The sequence below is a fragment of the Musca domestica genome, unplaced genomic scaffold, assembly GCF_030504385.1.
Source record: "Musca domestica strain aabys unplaced genomic scaffold, Musca_domestica.polishedcontigs.V.1.1 270, whole genome shotgun sequence".
Lineage (NCBI taxonomy): Eukaryota > Metazoa > Arthropoda > Insecta > Diptera > Muscidae > Musca > Musca domestica.
In genome coordinates this window covers 8,011-26,327 of record NW_026712287.1, presented here as the reverse complement: position 1 = coordinate 26,327, position 18,317 = coordinate 8,011, and the positions used below count along the sequence as shown (strand labels likewise).

General features: G+C 36.9%; 1 pseudogene; it reads left to right on the top strand.

Moving 5' to 3' along the window:
• The first annotated feature begins 15,218 nt into the window (after positions 1-15,218).
• Positions 15,219-18,048, top strand: LOC131803178 (glycogen [starch] synthase-like; annotated as a pseudogene).
• Positions 18,049-18,317: the final 269 nt, after the last annotated feature.

Sequence of the window (18,317 nt, the reverse complement as noted above, 5' to 3'; positions counted from 1 at the left end):
CACGCTAATGAATGAAATAATCAAAATATTAATTGAAACAATATACGTATGTGTTTATTTATTAGTCTCTGGCCAAAAACGAAGGGCTTCACTGATCCGCTCAAGGTTAATGTTTCTATATTCAATTTTAATATCTGGGTAAAAGTGTTTGGTAAGCAGAAGTGGTCCCCATTCCTCAGCATTCCTTTCAAATGTAAGACATTGTTGTTGTTATTATTTGCGACGCCATACCACAAACTTATTTTTGATCAGGGTAGGGATATGACTAAAGGTAGGACGGGTGTTATTATGGGAAACGGGACCAAGTTTGGGAATAGTCCATACAATATTTAGCGATATCAAGCATTTGACTAGGGTTTCGATGATTCAGATTGCAACAACAAAATAGCTCCAATGGTCCGATCTCTACCATCTTTATAACTGATCTTGATGTGCTAAATCTGACTCGAATCGGATGTTAATTTAGTGTTTTATGAGCTTCATGGATGTTCAAAACTTTGACCATCATCACACCAGACCTTGGATTAATAAAAATATTGTGATGTATGTAATTTCAAGACAGTCGGATTCTTACACCACATTTTATAAGAGTTAAAACTATTCCAAATTTTGACCCTTTGTGGGAAAGGTACTTGATATGGTGGACCGGTATTGTCCGTTTTCATACCTGGGCAAACACAGATGTTAATATTATGATTTGCAGGTGGAACAAAATCGGATTATCCTTTCTCTTTCTGTGTAAGAAAATTATTTTCTTTGAAAATGTTGACTCCCATCGAGAGTTATCGTGCGCACCAGCCAGCCAGCCAGGCAGACTGACTTGAAATGTCCTGAAACGGATTTGGTCCCAAGAGACCTAGGGTCTAAAGCCATTATTTCGATGAGACATGCTTTGGTCATATCAAGTGATTATACCCTCTTTAGCCATATGGCTGATGGTATAATAACTATTGCCATCTACCGAAACAGCACGACTAGGAAATGTCCTATCGTATTAGAATTTGTGTCTTTGAATTACGTTTAACTTTCAGCGCCATCTAGCAGAACATAGCACCGATACCATCATATAAATATAATAACGAATCGAAGGCGCAAATATAAAAAGATAGTTGTTACCTTATGTCGGTAGATGGCGCTGGTAGTATGGAAAAATTATTACCCCACATTATGATAGCATGACTATGTTTTATTTACATTTTATGATAATATTAGAAAACGTTGTATTTCAACAACTTCATTCTAAAAAAAACCAGAGCTCAGATTTGCTCATATTCAATCGGGAGCGAAATTTCCTCGTGAGCTGGATTACTCAAAGTGTGGGAGTTTTTTACGGGGTCTATTTTCCACTCTTTCGTTTTGTGTGGGAGCACTCCTGAGCCACTCGAGTTGAATCATCATTCAAAACAGATGGAGTGTTTACTCTAAGTGTAAACATGAGTATAACGTTTTTTGTTTGGTGATTTGTGTGTGCAACAGCAACCCGGTTTTGAGAACTTTGAGAACGCGTTCACTCTGCTTTGACCTTGATACTTTCATGCATTCCTCTCCTCACCTGTAGACATAAATATTGGAAGACTTGAAGGAAATGCTAGAAATGAACATTGGAGGCAAAACAGATGCATTCCGCTTCCTGCCTGAATCCTCTGATATAATATGAATAAACCAGCCGATGACTTAAGCCATTGTGTCAATACGTCTACCTATATTCTTCTACCATGGGTAGAATCAAATTTAACTCATGTCCAGTGAAAATATCCTACTCTGCATTTTTCTGTCAAATTTAACTTTAAAACAGGTTCGCATATCTGATTGGTGTAAATACCTACAATAAATTTATAAATAAAAATGTTGCCAATGAGATGTTCTCAAAAATATGTAATTTTTTTATATTTTATGTATTTTTTTTTTTTTTCAATGTTTTAATTTTTTTAATTTTACGTGCCCACTTTTAATAGTGTTAGAATGTTCTGTTGATTCTAGTTTACCTTTTTTCGAGTTTAGTTTCACTACCTATTCAATATACCTTGATTGGGTCGGCTTTAGGCTTTAAGGTCGTAAAACAATTTATAGATCCCTATTTCAAAGAGACGGAGAGAACTTTATGTATTCGGTGTTGCTGCGCTGCTTCTGGTCATGCTGACGAGCGTACAAACTTTGCGGCTACAAGCAGCAGCGGCCGACAACAGAAATGAAAGAACTAACTTTTACGGCACATCTTTCTTTTTGTCAATTGAGAGGCGAACGCCGACGTCAATTGTTTGAAAAAAAGAGGAAGGAACGGAATCGAAAATTTGTGTTGTTGGTGGCAGTTGATATTTTAAAAGGTGATAAAAATTTTAAATGAATAATTGTTTTAAAAAAAGTAATGATCTGTAGAGTGATACGTATTTCAATAGCATAACGAATTGAAGTTCAAAGTGAAAAATGCAAAGCAAAAAACCGCATAAAAGATCAAAAAATGTGCAGAGATTTCCGCATTGACATTTGTTGTTAGTGCAATGTGAGAATAAAAAAGAATTATAATTTCAATGAAAACACGCAATGGATAAAAAGACCTCAACAATTCTAGAATTATTCCTCTATTCAAATTATTTATATACGAACATATCTCGCTGATGAGCGTTAAGGCGCCACCACCATCTGTGAAATATCGTTGACCTTTATTTGACATTTATCAAGAACGAATATTTTATGTAGAGATACAAAATGTGAAGAAAAGAAAATTGAAGCTCTTGGTGGGGTTCGGGTATATTGTGTGCGAACGTAATCAGCAGCAGCGGGTTCTTGCCAGTGCTGAGCTATTGCAGGTTGGGGGGATGAAAATGCAAAATATTCTTCCTGAAATTTTGCTGGCCTCTGTTCTTGTTGGCGGCGAAAGTCAAGGTAAAACGACACAGCATAATCAGTACAGCGCATCACGATGGTGACAATTTGTTTACAAATACAAGACAAAAACACTTAAAATTGTAACGGCATTTGTAGAAAAACAAATGACACAACAAGAGACTGCCGTCGACAATGTATAGATCTTCAATTGAGAGAAGCACTCTCTTTTAGGTCAGAACCCATTAGGTAAGGCCTTGCAGCAAACCAATGTCAAGGTATGCAGGAATGATACGTTGGCCAGGTTCGCCCATTTTCCTGCACTGAGCTCACTCTCGAATGAGTTCCACATTGGTAGTTGGGCGTACGGCATTCATTGTCGCTCTTTCTATACCCGTCTTTTTCGTTGAGAATTGCCAAAATACCTACATAGGTATAATGATAAGGTACATATAGCCGACCAACTACGAGCTAAACCAACTGAAGGCTAAGACTCGCACTCAAATGGAAACAGTGGTACTATTCCGTAATATGGAAAGCAAAAGTAAAAACTTAAGTCATACTATTTTTTATCATTGCAAAGAGAAAAGGAAAAGATTTGAAAACAAATAACAGTAAAGAAATTTGACATTTAAGTAAAATAATAATGAATTAAATTAGGTTTGAGCCTCCAAAATACGGTGTATTGATCAATACCGCAATATTAGGGGCCACATTCTTTTGGTTGTTTACAATCAGACAAATACGGTTTTGGGTAATTTTTCATAACCTGCATGCAATCAGCTGCTGAAAATGAATCAAAACACGCCAGAAACGTATGAGATTGCAGACATAACATTAGCCGACAAGAATGTACTAAAATATAAATAAAAATCAAATTTCTCTTTCAATTCTCTCCCTTTGAGTTTTATCAAAAAATTTGCGTTGCGCACAAATATACCCAAATACTCATAATCGCCTTCAAATGAACCAAAGTTCGAAAACTTTTGTAAAATATTCAATTGGTTCGACAAAAAAAAATCAAATATTAACATGTTTTCAACATGCATGGCCAAGAACTTTAGTAGCATGACCTATTTAAGGACGGATATGACAATTTTAATCAAAATCCAGTGGGTTAACCCATTTATATGTAAATGTAAACTTAAGTTGACGGTACACAAGCAGCTTGACATCATGTCTAGGCATATTAATGTCAAATTATAAAAGGAAGATTTTCCCTTTACGATATCGAAACAAGTAAAAAAGCTGTAAGTTAGGCCGGGCCGAACTTTTAATACCCTCCACCATTTGGTACAAATTTGGCAATTTCCAAAAAAAACAGGTAGAAAAGCAGTAAGTTCGGCCGGGCCGAACTTTGAATACCCTCCACCATTTGGAACGAATTAGAAAATATTCAAAAAATAAAATAAAAAAATGTCAAAACAAGGAACTCCTTGTGTGGATTTTCAGATAATTCCATTGGGAAATGTGGCTAAAATCATAAAAATCCCGAATATCGGGGGTACCGTTATATGGGGGCTAAAATCATCAAAATACCGAATAACGGGGGTACCGTTATATGGGGGCTATACGATATCGTTAACCTATATAGAGAACTTTATGTCAGGGGTAAAGTGCTCACAAAGAACCCCTTGTGTGGAATTTCAGACAATTCCGTTGAAAAATGTGGCTGAAATCATTAAATACCGAATATCAGAGGGTACCGTTATATGGGGGATATACGATATCGTGGATCTATACAGACAACTCTCTTTCAGGGAGTAAAGTACTCACAAAGAACTCCTTGTGTGGATTATCAGACAATTCCGTTGAAAAATGTGGGTAAAATCATCAAAATACCGAATATAGGGGAGTACCGTTATATGGGGGATATTGTGGACCTATATAGACAATTCCGTTTCAGGGGTAAAGTGCTCACAAAGAACTCCGTGTGTGGATTTTCAGACAATACGATTGGAAAATGTGGGTAAAATCATCAAAATGCCGAATAACGGGGGTACCGTTATATGGGGGCTATACGAACTTGACCTGCCTGCTGACAAAAGAGAGATCTGTGCAAAATTTTAGCTTCCTATCTTAATTCGTTTAGACTGTAGCGTGATTACAACAGACGGACAGAAGGACGGACGGACGGACGTCTTAGAATTTTACGCTGATCAAGAATATATATACTTTGTTGGGTCTAAAATGATTATTTCGATGAGTTACAAACGGAATGATGAACTTAATATACCCTCCATATTTTTTGGTGGAGGGTATAAAAAAAAAGTAATAATAATAAAATCCGTTAAAAATTCTGTTAAAATCTTAAAAATACTGAATGCCTTTACGATGACGCAGACCTGCATAGGCAACTTTTGTCATAGGTTATTACAATATTTAAATGCGAAACTTGAAAAAAAAAATCTGTTTATAATGTAGCTAAAATCATCAAAATACCGAATATAGGGGGTACCGTTATATGGGGGCTATACGAAGACGTGGATCTGCACAGACAATTTTCTGGCATGGGCTGCAGTATCCATTACGAACTTCACATGCGAAATTTGAAACTGTTGTACTTTTATAGTTTGAAATAAAAGCCAATGTTTGTTAATACTAAAGGTGTAAAGATTTATTGGATGATGAGCGTTCACAGCTACTAATTTAAAAAGAATGAAGAAGTTACAATGTAGTGAGTCAGACTCGAGTGACAGACAAAACAAGACTGAGCAAGCTAAAATGGCGGTAGCACGGCGTCCTATTATATGGGCGTTGCCGTATAGGATGTTGCAACATGAGATGCCATATTGTTAATGTGGGTTGCCCCAACATCTCCCTCCTTAAGATGAGAAGGTGATCTTGAAATAGGTTCGACTGGTTGTCTGCGACTTGTTATTCTTTGAGGTGTCCAGTTTGGTGAACCTGTTGGAGTTGCAAAATGTTCTTGATGGTTAGGCAAAGCGATTTCGAATTCTTCAAGTAGTACGTCCAATGGTAGTTTTTGTCGTTCTTGACTGCTTGACTCTACCGATTCTCTATGTCGAAGTTGATCAGTATGAGCTCGTACTAGAATTTTCCTGTCCCCAACGTCGATTAGAGTGTTGTAAATGACTTTCCCTTTACGCTCGACTATTTCGCCTGTTGTCCAGTAACTTTTGTTTCCTTTGAAGTTTCTGGCATAGACCAATTCTCCGTTGCTAAACTCTCTGTTTTTGGTACCGTGTTTGGTATTGTACTGCTGTTCCAGTTTGTGATTGACGTTATACTCAGGCGATTGTTGCTTCCTTAGAACGTCGAAGACCGTTCTCATTTTTCTTCCGATGAAGGATTCTGCTGGAGACTTACCTTCTGGTTCATTTGGATTTGGTGTGGATCTGTAGACTTCTAGGAAGGTTTGGAGAGATTCCGTAGGCGTTTCTTCCCCTTCTAGTTTTTTTAATGCACGTTTAAGTGTATCAACGAAACGCTCGGCTTGTCCATTTGAACTTGGATGAAAACGAACAGTCCTTGTGTGTTTAATGCCTTTTTTGCTGCACCACTTCTCAAATTGTTCTGAACAGAACTGTGTTCCGTTGTCCGAGACCAATTGTTCAGGATTTCCGAAGAGTGCACAATATTCGTTTAACATTTTTAATGTTGCATATGTGGTTGTCGTTGTTGTCTCGTATATAACAGGGTATTTTGAATACGAGTCGATGATAAGAAGATAATATTTACCTTTTTCTGGACCAGCATAGTCTATATGTATCCTTTCAAGAGGGTGTGAAGTTAATGGCCATGGGCAAAGATTTGTTTTTACTGGACTTTTTGCCGCATGTTGACAATTTTTGCATTTCCGAACAAAGTCTTCAATTTGTTTGTCGATGTTTGGCCAATAAACATAACTTCTGGCGATGGCTTTGCTGCGTTCTGCTGATAAGTGTCCTCTGTGAAGTTGTTGTAAGATTTGTCTCTGATATGATTTAGGAATTACTATACGATTATTGAAGAGAATACAACCATCGAAGGTTGAAAGATTTTCCTTGCGGTTGAAAAATTGAATAATTGATGGGTTAATATTTTCTTGCTTTCTGGCCATTCTGTTTGAATGTATTTGAGGACCATTTGTAAATCCGTGTCTTTTGTTGTTGCATCGACGATCATTTTAAATGATACTGGGAGAACTGACATAGTTTCATTTATCTCGTTACGTATGTCTTCTTCGAATGATATTGAAGCCACTATAAAGTCATCTGCTGGTTTTTCGTGATTGTTGACTTTTGTTTTGCACAGACCTGGGGTACTGTTATCAAAAACTGATTGATAATTCGTTTTCAATTCTGCTATTTCATCAACGAAGTTTATTTGATGACACCATGAGGTTATTGGTTTCTGCCATAGATTGAATGCTTGAATCCAATCGATTCCCATGATATTGAGTTTTTCTATATCTGTTATATAACATTTTAATGTTTTTGATGTTTTGTCGATTGTGACGTCACATTGAAATTCTGCTAGGAGCTTGATTGAGTTTGCGTTTGCGTCGCTAGCGTTGTCAAAAGTTTCGTAGGCTTCAGGCTTACCTATAGCTTTCCATGTGTTGATAGATACAATTGATATGTCTGATGCAGTATCAATTTGAAGTTTTACAGGATTGTTGTTAATTAGGACAGTTGTGTGTTTCCTTAAGTCGCGGAAATTAATGTTGTGTGTTTTGAAAACTGCCTTCGTTTTGAATGATTTCCTTGAATTGCTGTATTTCTTGAATTCGTTCTGGTTGTTTTCAGACGATGATTTGAAATTCTTACCAGTTTTAGCGATGTTGCAAAAGTTATTTTATGACCCACTTGATTGCATGTTGTGCATTTATGTTTCTGGAAAGGACAAAATTTGACGTAGTGAAGGTCTCCGCAATACCAACAGGGTGAATTGGGTGTTTTGTGCTTCTTAAAGTCTTTTGCGTGCTTGTTGAGTGAACAGACGATTTTTGATTGATGTTCAATGAGAATGTTGTCCGATTTGAGATCTAGAATTCGTTGTGTTTCGTCTACTAGTTGATCTAGGTTCATTGTAGTGTTTTCATCATCCAGTACCTTTAGTAAGCGAAGTCTTATGTCGTTGTCCTTTGCTGACTTGAGTCCTAAGACGAAAATGAGACATTTGAATTGGTCGATTTTCAGTTCTTTCATTTTGAATAGTTCGCATTGTAGGTTTACTCTGCTTGCGTATTCTCTGAAATCTTCGCTGTCGCCTTTTGCTAGCTGAAGGCATTTGTATCTTTGTGAGACTTGTGTTTCTGTTTTACCAAAGAGTTTCTTGAGTTTCTCTACTGTATCCTTTAGAGTCATGTCTTCAGGTTTTGCTGGTAATACGTAGTTGGCAAATCTTTCATGTACTTGGTTCGACATTTTTCTCCATAACAAGGCCACTTTGTCATGTTCTTCGAGTGAGCTTGCTTCTTTTTCGAAAACATGCACAAACCTGTTGTACCACGCTTGAAATATCAGACCGCTCTCTGGCTCGTATACGAATGCTGTCATTGACTGTGCTAGTGATTCCATTAGTGCTGCTTTGGATGAATTTGATGTTTGTGGTGAGTGTGGTGAATATGGTGCTCCTTGTGCTTGAAGAAGATCAGCCATATGCTTTAGCAGTTGCGTTTGTTGCGACATTGCTTTTTGTTGCTCTGTTAACAATTGTAGAATTATGTCTTGAGACATTTTTGCGGATTGTTGTGTGTGCAATTATTGATCAATTTCCACTATCCTCGTCGCCACTTTTGTTGTACTTTTATAGTTTGAAATAAAAGCCAATGTTTGTTAATACTAAAGGTGTAAAGATTTATTGGATGATGAGCGTTCACAGCTACTAATTTAAAAAGAATGAAGAAGTTACAATGTAGTGAGTCAGACTCGAGTGACAGACAAAACAAGACTGAGCAAGCTAAAATGGCGGTAGCACGGCGTCCTATTATATGGGCGTTGCCGTATAGGATGTTGCAACATGAGATGCCATATTGTTAATGTGGGTTGCCCCAACAGAAACAATACCGGTAAATAATGTCGCTAAAATCATCAAAATACAGAATATCAGAGGGTACGGTATATAGGGGTTATACGAAGACGTGGACCTACATAGCTCATTTTTTGACGTAGGATCTAGTATCTATTACTAACTTCAAATACAAAATTTGAAACGATTCCGATAAATAATGTCGCTAAAATCATCAAAATACCGAATATCGGGGGGTACCGTTATATGGGGACTATACGAAGACGTTGACCTGCACAGATAATTTTCTGTCTTAGGATGCCGAATTTGAAACAATTCCGGTGAATAATGTCGCTAAAATCATCAAAATACCGAATATCGGGAGCCTTCTATCTCAATTTAGTTCGAAAGATAGCGTGATTACAACAGACAGACGGACATGGCTAAATCGTCTTAGAATGTTACGCTGATCAAGAATATATATATACTTTGTTGGGTCTGACATGAGTATTTCAAAGAGTTACAAACGGAATGTCAAAGATAATATACCCTCCATAGTATGGTGGAGGGTATAAAATTGCAAACTAGTGAATTCTTGCTCGTTCTAGAACAGAGCATCTGATTTGTGTATTTACATTGGATTTATAAATATAAAATTTGACAATGAGATGTTGTCAAAGCAATAATTTGGAAAAAATGTAAACATATGTTTGCATGACTTTACCTTCTTGATTCCACCATGTGTACAATGAAGACTAGGTAGGCTAAGTTGGAAAGAGTTGCCAATAATGAGGCCTACCTGAATTGTAATGTCAGAATTACTATCAACAAATGCAACAAGTTATTAAATAAACAGTACATCTTGTTGCACATATTTTGAATAAATAAACAAAAACGCGAAAACTGAATGAAGTTCAAGATTTTTGTCATGTCATCATGTCGAAAGATTCATTTCATCACAAATTTTGGGTAAATTTTATCCATAAATTCGTGGTAATAAGCATTTTGATTACAACCAAGAAAAAACACGACGTCATTAATGGTAAAGGTGTTGTATCGCCGATGGTAATAACAATTTTTCAGAAATGGACGAGAGCTTTCAAATATTTTTATAAAAACGCAAACTATGCAAATTTCTTTTATTTCTACACAGTCTTCACCAATGTCACTTAGTAAGCCCACCCGCATACTAATTTACTGACAAAAACATTATTTTGATTTAAAATACATAGAAAGATCTTTCCTCAGAAATTATTTTCATCATTACTTTGTACGTCATTTTAAATTACAGTACAGTACGAGCAATCATTTCCGTTTCCATTCACCTTGACCTTCTCTCCTACAAACAATTAAAACTTGCCAAATATAAATTGGGACTTATTGTCCGATCGACATTATATATGCTTTAGCCAATACTATTAATATTCGAAAATTGAAATTGAAAAATTATTAAAATGAGCTCCATTGTCAAAATCACACAACTTCTTTAATACCCCCAGGCTTGACACCATTTGAAGAAACCTAAGTACGTGTTCGGTAGCCGAACAGCTGATCTCGCCCACTTTCCTTATAAATTTGAAGTTTGTGAACCGACCACCAAAAATGACCTGTTTAAATGATTTGTTCAATTTGGGCTAGTGCGTAGAATTCTCCCAAACTCTTTTTGTTTTTTTGGAAACCGTTGCATTCTCACAAATAAAAATTGAAACAGCTTAATTAATTAAATATGGCTTCATTAATTAAATATGTTTCTACCTCTCACGCCTGCAAATGTTTTATTTGAAACGCTCATGAATATCGATTTGAAATCTTGTACATTAGGAAATAGTGATTGTGTCTCCAATTTAAATTGTTGTTTTTGGGACTGAAAAAATTGTAATTTGTATATTGAAAATTAGTTATCGACTGTCAAAATTCCACTCATCGCTTCATATTGTGTCAAAATGGTTTTTGTTCGGTATCGACTTCGAAGGAAAAATGTCGTTCTTTTGTAAGCTGTAAACAATATAAATCGATTAATTTTGCCCTCTCGAGTTGGTTCCTATATTGGATTATTTTATTTCTTTCCCAAATTCCAATATAATTGTGACGCTATGCCCTACACCAAATACCTACATATTTGTTACTTGAAACATTTTGGTAATTCGTTTTTCAACGTTTTTATTTATTGTGAGTTAACAGTGTTATTTTTCCTGTTTCATTTGTTTTGAAGATTGTACAGATGGTGTACGGATTTCACAGCACCGTCAATGTTATGTGATTTGAAATTTACTGCAGCACATTAGAGCTTTTGATGACAGCCGCATCACGACGGCAGCTTATTTTCGATGCCATCGCAACGTTGTTGATAGCAAAATCAGACCCTGAATTACGCCGTAGGGAATGTCAACCATTATATAGTTTATGTTTACGAAGTGTTCTTGGTGAGCTTTTTAGAATTTTTGAGATTCTTATTGACCAATAAGCTGAAATAGTATGCTACTTCAGCTTCTAGCGTTCTGTCGATAATGTTATTACTATATTCTTTTCGTCTCTGGCTGTTTGAAGCCGCGCTACAATTTTTTATTATTTTTTTTTGTTTCGATATATTCTCTCACTTTTTAAAAGAACTTAAAATAGCGAAAAATCGAAAATGTTTCGCTCTTTATTTTCATGTCAAAACTGGTCGATTTCTTCTATTCTGCACTCTGCAATAAATGCTTCTTATAACCATTGAATTTAAAAATATTTTGTTTTTATTTTTTTAAATTAATACAAGTACAGTGGCTGGATTTTTATAAAATTTAAAAAAATTTTCATTTGACATTTCTTTCCTTTATAAATGTTTTCATTTCACATTTTCATAGAACAAAAAATGAGGCATGAATACACACGGCAATTTGTACTCAACACTATTCGTTTTTATCATTAACTTTCTGTCATTGTTGTTCATATATAATTTTGTATCTAAATCCCTTTGCGTAGTTGCCGGTACGTACATTTTTCATTCATCATCATTCATTCAATAATTTGTAACACAGGAGCATTTTTAGGCTACGAAGAGCAATTAACAGTTCTGACACTTCCATTGCTTTCAAGAAACTTTAGTACTCGCAGTTTACTTCTATATTCTGTAGCTTAGATTCGGAGTATGACTAGAATGTCCTATCGGCGCGAAACAGCACTTCTTAACGCACCCTATAAAAACGAAAGTGCAACAAGTTTTGTTTGGTTAGATATGCTATTAATCTTGAATTCTAGCGAATCTACCCCGTACGCATACAAATCATATTTCATGTAAAAACGCTGTGATTAACGTATGAACTTTTAACCATTCATCATCTTGTTGGACTTAATGGATGGGTAAGAACGTGGTCGTATGCTGATTTTTGTGTATGATCCTTAGAATTTTGCATGTAGCAGAATGCTGAAACTCAAAAAGTCACTTCATTAAACCCCTTCCATATCATTTCCATAAATCGCATTTTAATTGTGCATATTTATAGATAGATTAAAAAGATCAAGAATGTGAATAAATGAATATAAGTATGATTATGGGCAAATGGATATGTTTTTGCATACATTGACAATATACTGATCTGCTTTCTGGTGGAATGTTGTCGCCTCAAAGTAGAATGGCTGTTTCAGTATTAGAAACCACGCTATTTTATTAGTCGGGGAATCAAATTTGATGAAAATAAAAAGGTCAGCAGTCAACTCTGTTTATTTAATACAAATGACCGCGAACTGCATGTTTCTAAATAGCACCAAAACAATTTCTACTAATTTTGGAGTATTAAACACCTACATAATTGATCGCCACTTATAAACCCTGCCCCAAATAAAGAGTGACAAGATATAGAGGGAGTCATGAAAGTCGTCTAACTATAGCTTACTCCCAACAAACTAGTCTACGAGAAGCATTATCGTTGTTTTTATGTTTAGATTCAACTTGAAATTAGTCGAAAGCCTAAGTATAAAAAATTAGATAATATCATGTTATAGTTGTATCGAATTATTCTATCACATTATACCAAATAACAACATTAGAATTAAAACAATAATTTCCACAGCAAAATGTGCAATTGTATCATTAATAACCAATTAGATTCATAATTGAACAAAGCGAAGCGGAAGCAGCGTACGAAAATAAACTATATCAAATGTTTGCAATGGTTTCGTTCTGTATTTTCTCGAAGTACGGTACGAAACAAAACCGACATTAAGATAACGGGATTATTTTTTTTTTTTTATTTTATACTGTTTGTTTAGGTGAGTAAAAACGCATCATTGAAAATGCAACAGTCCAATACTCATTGCAAACGCTTGCAACGTTTCCCGGTATATTATTTACTCATTACAAATAATGTACAAACTATTATTTAGGTTAGGTTAAAGGATGCGTGGTTGTGAAAACAACCACTCCACTCGGTGACCTATTGGTCCATTGTGTTCATCCTAATTTAGAGAAGAAGAAGAATAAATTAATAATAGGGAAGGAAACGTATAGTGAAGAAGAAGAAGCATGCATTTGAAGATAGGAGTAGAGAAAGTAGTAGGTTTGTATCCACGGTATAATCAGCGTGTCGTCCTTAGACATTTTAGTCTTCTGGTTAACTGAAGAATGACCGCTGGCTTGGTTTCGAAGAGGGAGGACAAGTCGGCAGAATTTGCTTACCCAGTAGCATCTGTTATATCCATCCAGTCGGACTTGAAGCTTTTGGCGGTCCTAACTACAGGACACTGTAACATGACTTCCCCACACTTGGAAGTCATGGCCCTTATGTTACAATGTCCAGGGACCCAACAGAGTTTAACAAACGACTTAACCTTTTCCAGAGCATTCCTGCAATCCAGAACTGCCATAGATTTGATTGTTAAAGAATTTAGAGCCTTCAATGTCCAAAGGACTGACACAGCCACTGTCCCATTTCATTGAGTCACAGGGCACAACTAGCAGCTTGTTCCTCTACAAATAGACTAAGGGTTTTAAGTTGAGTAGGGCATCAAGTTCGGATTGGGGTGCGCTCCTAAACGCGCCTGTAATTAGTAGCGATGCAACTCTTTGGACTTTATCAATGCTTTTGCTAAAGGTAGTTTTCCCTAAAGAGTGCCGCCAAACTAGCCCTCCATATGCTAGGATTGGCCAGACGACTGATTCATATAATCATTTGATTATATGAGACTTAGTCCCCAGCTCTTTCCTATGATTTTTTTGCAGGAGTTAAGTGCAATTAATTCCAGTTTAATTTCTGGTCTAGGACAGCACCGAGATACTTGGCTTCCGAAGTCAGGCTTAACATAACACCATCCAACATTCACTCCTTTTTGTTAATATATAGCAGTCATCATTTCGCACAGCAAACGTTTCCTAGCGATTCGTTCGCAAGCGATACAGTTCGGCAACTCAAAGGCAATCGTATTGCTTGTGTATTTCTGGCATTGAAATGTTTGCGGTTTTGTTTGGAGTACAAAACGATTGATTCGTTTGGTTTGTTTTCGTTTGCTGAGCGGAAGACGCTTTGCCAACAGGTACCTTTTAGAGCACTACTTAAAACTAGTACTACAAATGTCTTGGTCATGTATCGCATGCTGTAGAAATAGTAAAGATAGAAATAATTTTAACAGGATTGTGTCGACCTTAAAATGCATTTTTAATTTTATGACGTATATTTGGCATGTTTGCCTTACAGATATGGATACAGTCAATGGTAATTACTGGTGTTTACATATATGCTTGAATCTTGAAGCGATTCCCTATTTTTGTTCGATTCTGTGTATGTGTGTGTTCTGTCGACAAGGAAGTGATAGTTCAAGGTGTTTACAATTAGAATTGTCAAAATGGTGAGAGAAAAACAAACGTCACCATATAACAATAGATCTCTTTTGCACTCATCTTGGCGATAGTTAGCTCATTTCTCTTGGCATTTGTACCAGCAGAATGATCGGTACCAAATTATTGGCTTGTGCCTTTCCATTGCTTCGCCTCACCTCGCCCAGTTCTGTGCCTTTATATAACAGAAACAAAGTATTTGCTATCATCCCAATTTGCCTCTTATCGCGTAGAATGCAATCTTTGGCCAAATTGCACACCGGCACTCATACATATGCTAAGCATAATGTGCTTCGTATTTGATAAGATTTCCACGGACTTGTTAATGTTTTGTTGGAAAAATTGTGTTTAGAAACGAGGTGGCAGAGATGGCGATCTCTTTATCAGTTTTAACATTTCAGAGCAAAGCACAAGGCTTGATTGGATGTTTAAACTACTAAAGGGTTAGTCACTATATTAACGCCGGTGGCAAGATGTTCCGTCGACAATTATCTTTCCGCCTGGAAGATTCAGATCACGATGCCTATGGCTTGAGGGTGTTGTATTTAAAACTTCATACCCAGGACTGGCGGTATGACTTAATCGTGTGTGTGTTTGTTTTTTTCTTTCAGATGAATCGTCGTACTCGCGCGTTGAGTCCGGTGGGGATCTCAAGGACTACTTTGATAGAGGAGATATTGCTTCCCGAGAGAATCGTTGGACATTGAGATCGCATGGGAGGTGGCTAACAAAGTTGGAGGCATTTACACTGTTATACGCTCAAAGGCCTATGTTTCGACCGAGGAAATGGGTGAACAGTTGTGTCTGATGGGTCCTTACAAGGAACACTGCGCCCGAACGGAAATGGAAGAAATTGAATTTCCACGGGGTAATCCACTGCTGGATGCAGTAAACAGTTTGCGCTCGCGTGGATACAAAATACATACCGGGCGTTGGCTTGTCGATGGTAATCCTCAACTCATTCTATTCGACATCGGTTTCTGGTGCATGGAAATTAGATCAGTTCAAGTCTGAATTGTGGGACAAGTGTCATATAGGTAATGAACATAATGTGGCACAATTTAAAAGTATGTTGTCTGACATCTAAAATTATTGTAGGAGTTCCCCACCTCGATGTTGAAAGCAATGATGCCATAATATTGGGTTTCATGATCGCTGAGTATTTGGAAGAGGTGTGACAACATCATATCCTGGCAATAAACTGGCATGTTACTAGTAATTGGGATTCTTATTTTTTCCAGTTCCGAAGATGTGCCTCCGAATATTCACAGGCAAATGATTTGCAAGTGCCTCGCATCGTGGCACACTTCCATGAATGGCAAGCAGGGGTTGGTCTGATTGCGCTAAGAACTCGGCATGTTGAGATGCTACAGTATTTACGACGCATGCTACCTTGCTGGGACGTTATTTGTGTGCCGGTAATACCGATTTTTACAATAACTTGGACAAATTTGCCGTGGATGAGGAAGCCGGCAAGCGACAGATATACCACAGATACTGTTTAGAACGTGCTGCCACCACTTGTCACATGTCTTCACAACCGTCTCTGAGATCACGGGCTACGAGGCAGAACATTTGCTGAAACGCAAACCGGACATTATAACGCCGAATGGTCTCAATGTCAAAAAGTCTCAGCTATTCATGAATTCCAAAACCTGCATGCCATGGCTAAGGAAAAGATCAACGAATTCGTAAGAGGCCACTTTTATGGGTAAGTGAGCAACGGAACTCCATGAAGTACATCCCAATTATATATCATTATTTTAGCACATGGATTTCGATTTGGACAAGACATTGTACTTCTTCATAGCCGGTCGTTATGAGTTCGGCAATAAAGGTGCCGACATCTCATTGAGTCATTGGCTCGTTGAATGCAATGTTGAAACAGGAGAAGCCCGATACAATCCGTTGTGCGTCCTAATCTTTCCAACCAAGACGAACAATTTTAATGTCGATTCCTTGCGAGGCCATGCCGTTGTTAAACAATTGCGTGACACAATCAATGGGTCCAGCAAGGCATCGGCAACGCTTGTTTGATTCATGCCTCAAGGGACACATTCCAGGTCCAGACGAGTTGCTTACAAAGGATGACCTCGTGAAAATTAAGCGGTGTATGTATGCCTTGCAGAGAGATTCAATGCCTCCAGTAACGACCCACAACATTGTAAGTCCATTGGAAGCTGAATAACTAACATTGTTCTCATTAAATTTGGCGCATATTGCTTTTTGTTAGGTTGACGATTGGAATGATCCTGTGTTGGGAGCCATTAGACGCTGCCAACTTTTCAATACTGTTCACGACCGTGTAAAAATGGTATTCCATCCAGAGTTTTTAACTTCGACAAATCCCCTGTTTGGAATCGATTATGAAGAGTCGTTCGTGGCTGCCATTTAGGTGTTTTCCCCTCATACTACGAACTTGGGGCTATACTCCAGCTGAATGCACTGTGATGGGTATACCAAGCATTACAACAAATCTTTCCGGCTTTGGATGCTTCATGGAAGAACACATAAGTGATCCGAAATCTTATGGTATTTACATTGTTGACCGCAGATATATTGGTTTAGAGAATAGCATTCAGCAATTGGCCAGCTATATGATGGACTTTTCCAGACTTAATAGAAGACAAAGAATTATACAACGAAACCGAACAGAACGTTTGAGTGATTTGCTTGATTGGAGGACACTTGGCATTGTGAGTATAAACGCATCCAGTTTGTTTTACGACCGGCACTGTAACTGTATTCTTTATTTTCCGTGCAGTACTACAGACAATCACGCGTAAAGCTTTACAAGCCGTTTATCCTGACTATGTGGATGAAAGCTCGCTGTACAGTTCCCGAAGCAACTTGAACTTCTCAAGACCTTTTAGTGAACCTCCAAGCCCTTCGTCTTCAAGTAAGTACTTGTTGCTACTTTAGGAATAGATCGTTTTATAATCTATTATTACTGTCCAGGACACACAACTCCTGCCCCTTCGGTACATGGCTCTGACGAAGAGGACTCTGTTGATGAAGAAACCGAACTCAAGGAGTTGGGTATCAAATAATGAGACAACTTTTTCACGCCCGTTCGTTTTAAGAAGCTAACATACAATCCATGACCCTGACTAACTATACCTAGATCCGATGATCCGTTACCACTGCTCCTACTGCTTCTTTTTTGATTTATAACTTGAAGAGATGACGATCCGTATTCTAAATAATAATAATAACTACAAAGCTACGCTAAACCTTTTTACCTCATTCAACGAACAATTTGATGTACCCTAAACAACTAAACAACCATATACAAAAAATAATAATAATAATCAACAAACTGAATAGAAATATCAAAAAAAAAAAAAACAATTGCACTTAAGACATTCATTATTAGAAACGGTGTATTACGATATTAGAAAAATTAGAGAAAAATAAGAATAAACAGCAATAAAAATATTTCAAACATTATTAGTAAATGATTTTAAATAAATATATCAATAAATTAGAAAGCATTTTTTTGTTTTTGAACCAAAGAAACAGATTAATTTTCAGATATCCCTGAGAAGAATGAAGGAAATAACAAATCATCATTTCAGCCAGCATTTGGCTCTATAAAACTTAAGGTGCTGTACACATTACGCTATATGTTGCGCATATTATATAGCACTTACATAAATATTAATTATCAGAAAGATTACATATGTTATAGAATCATTCATGTATCATTTATTTTGGCTTTAAAATC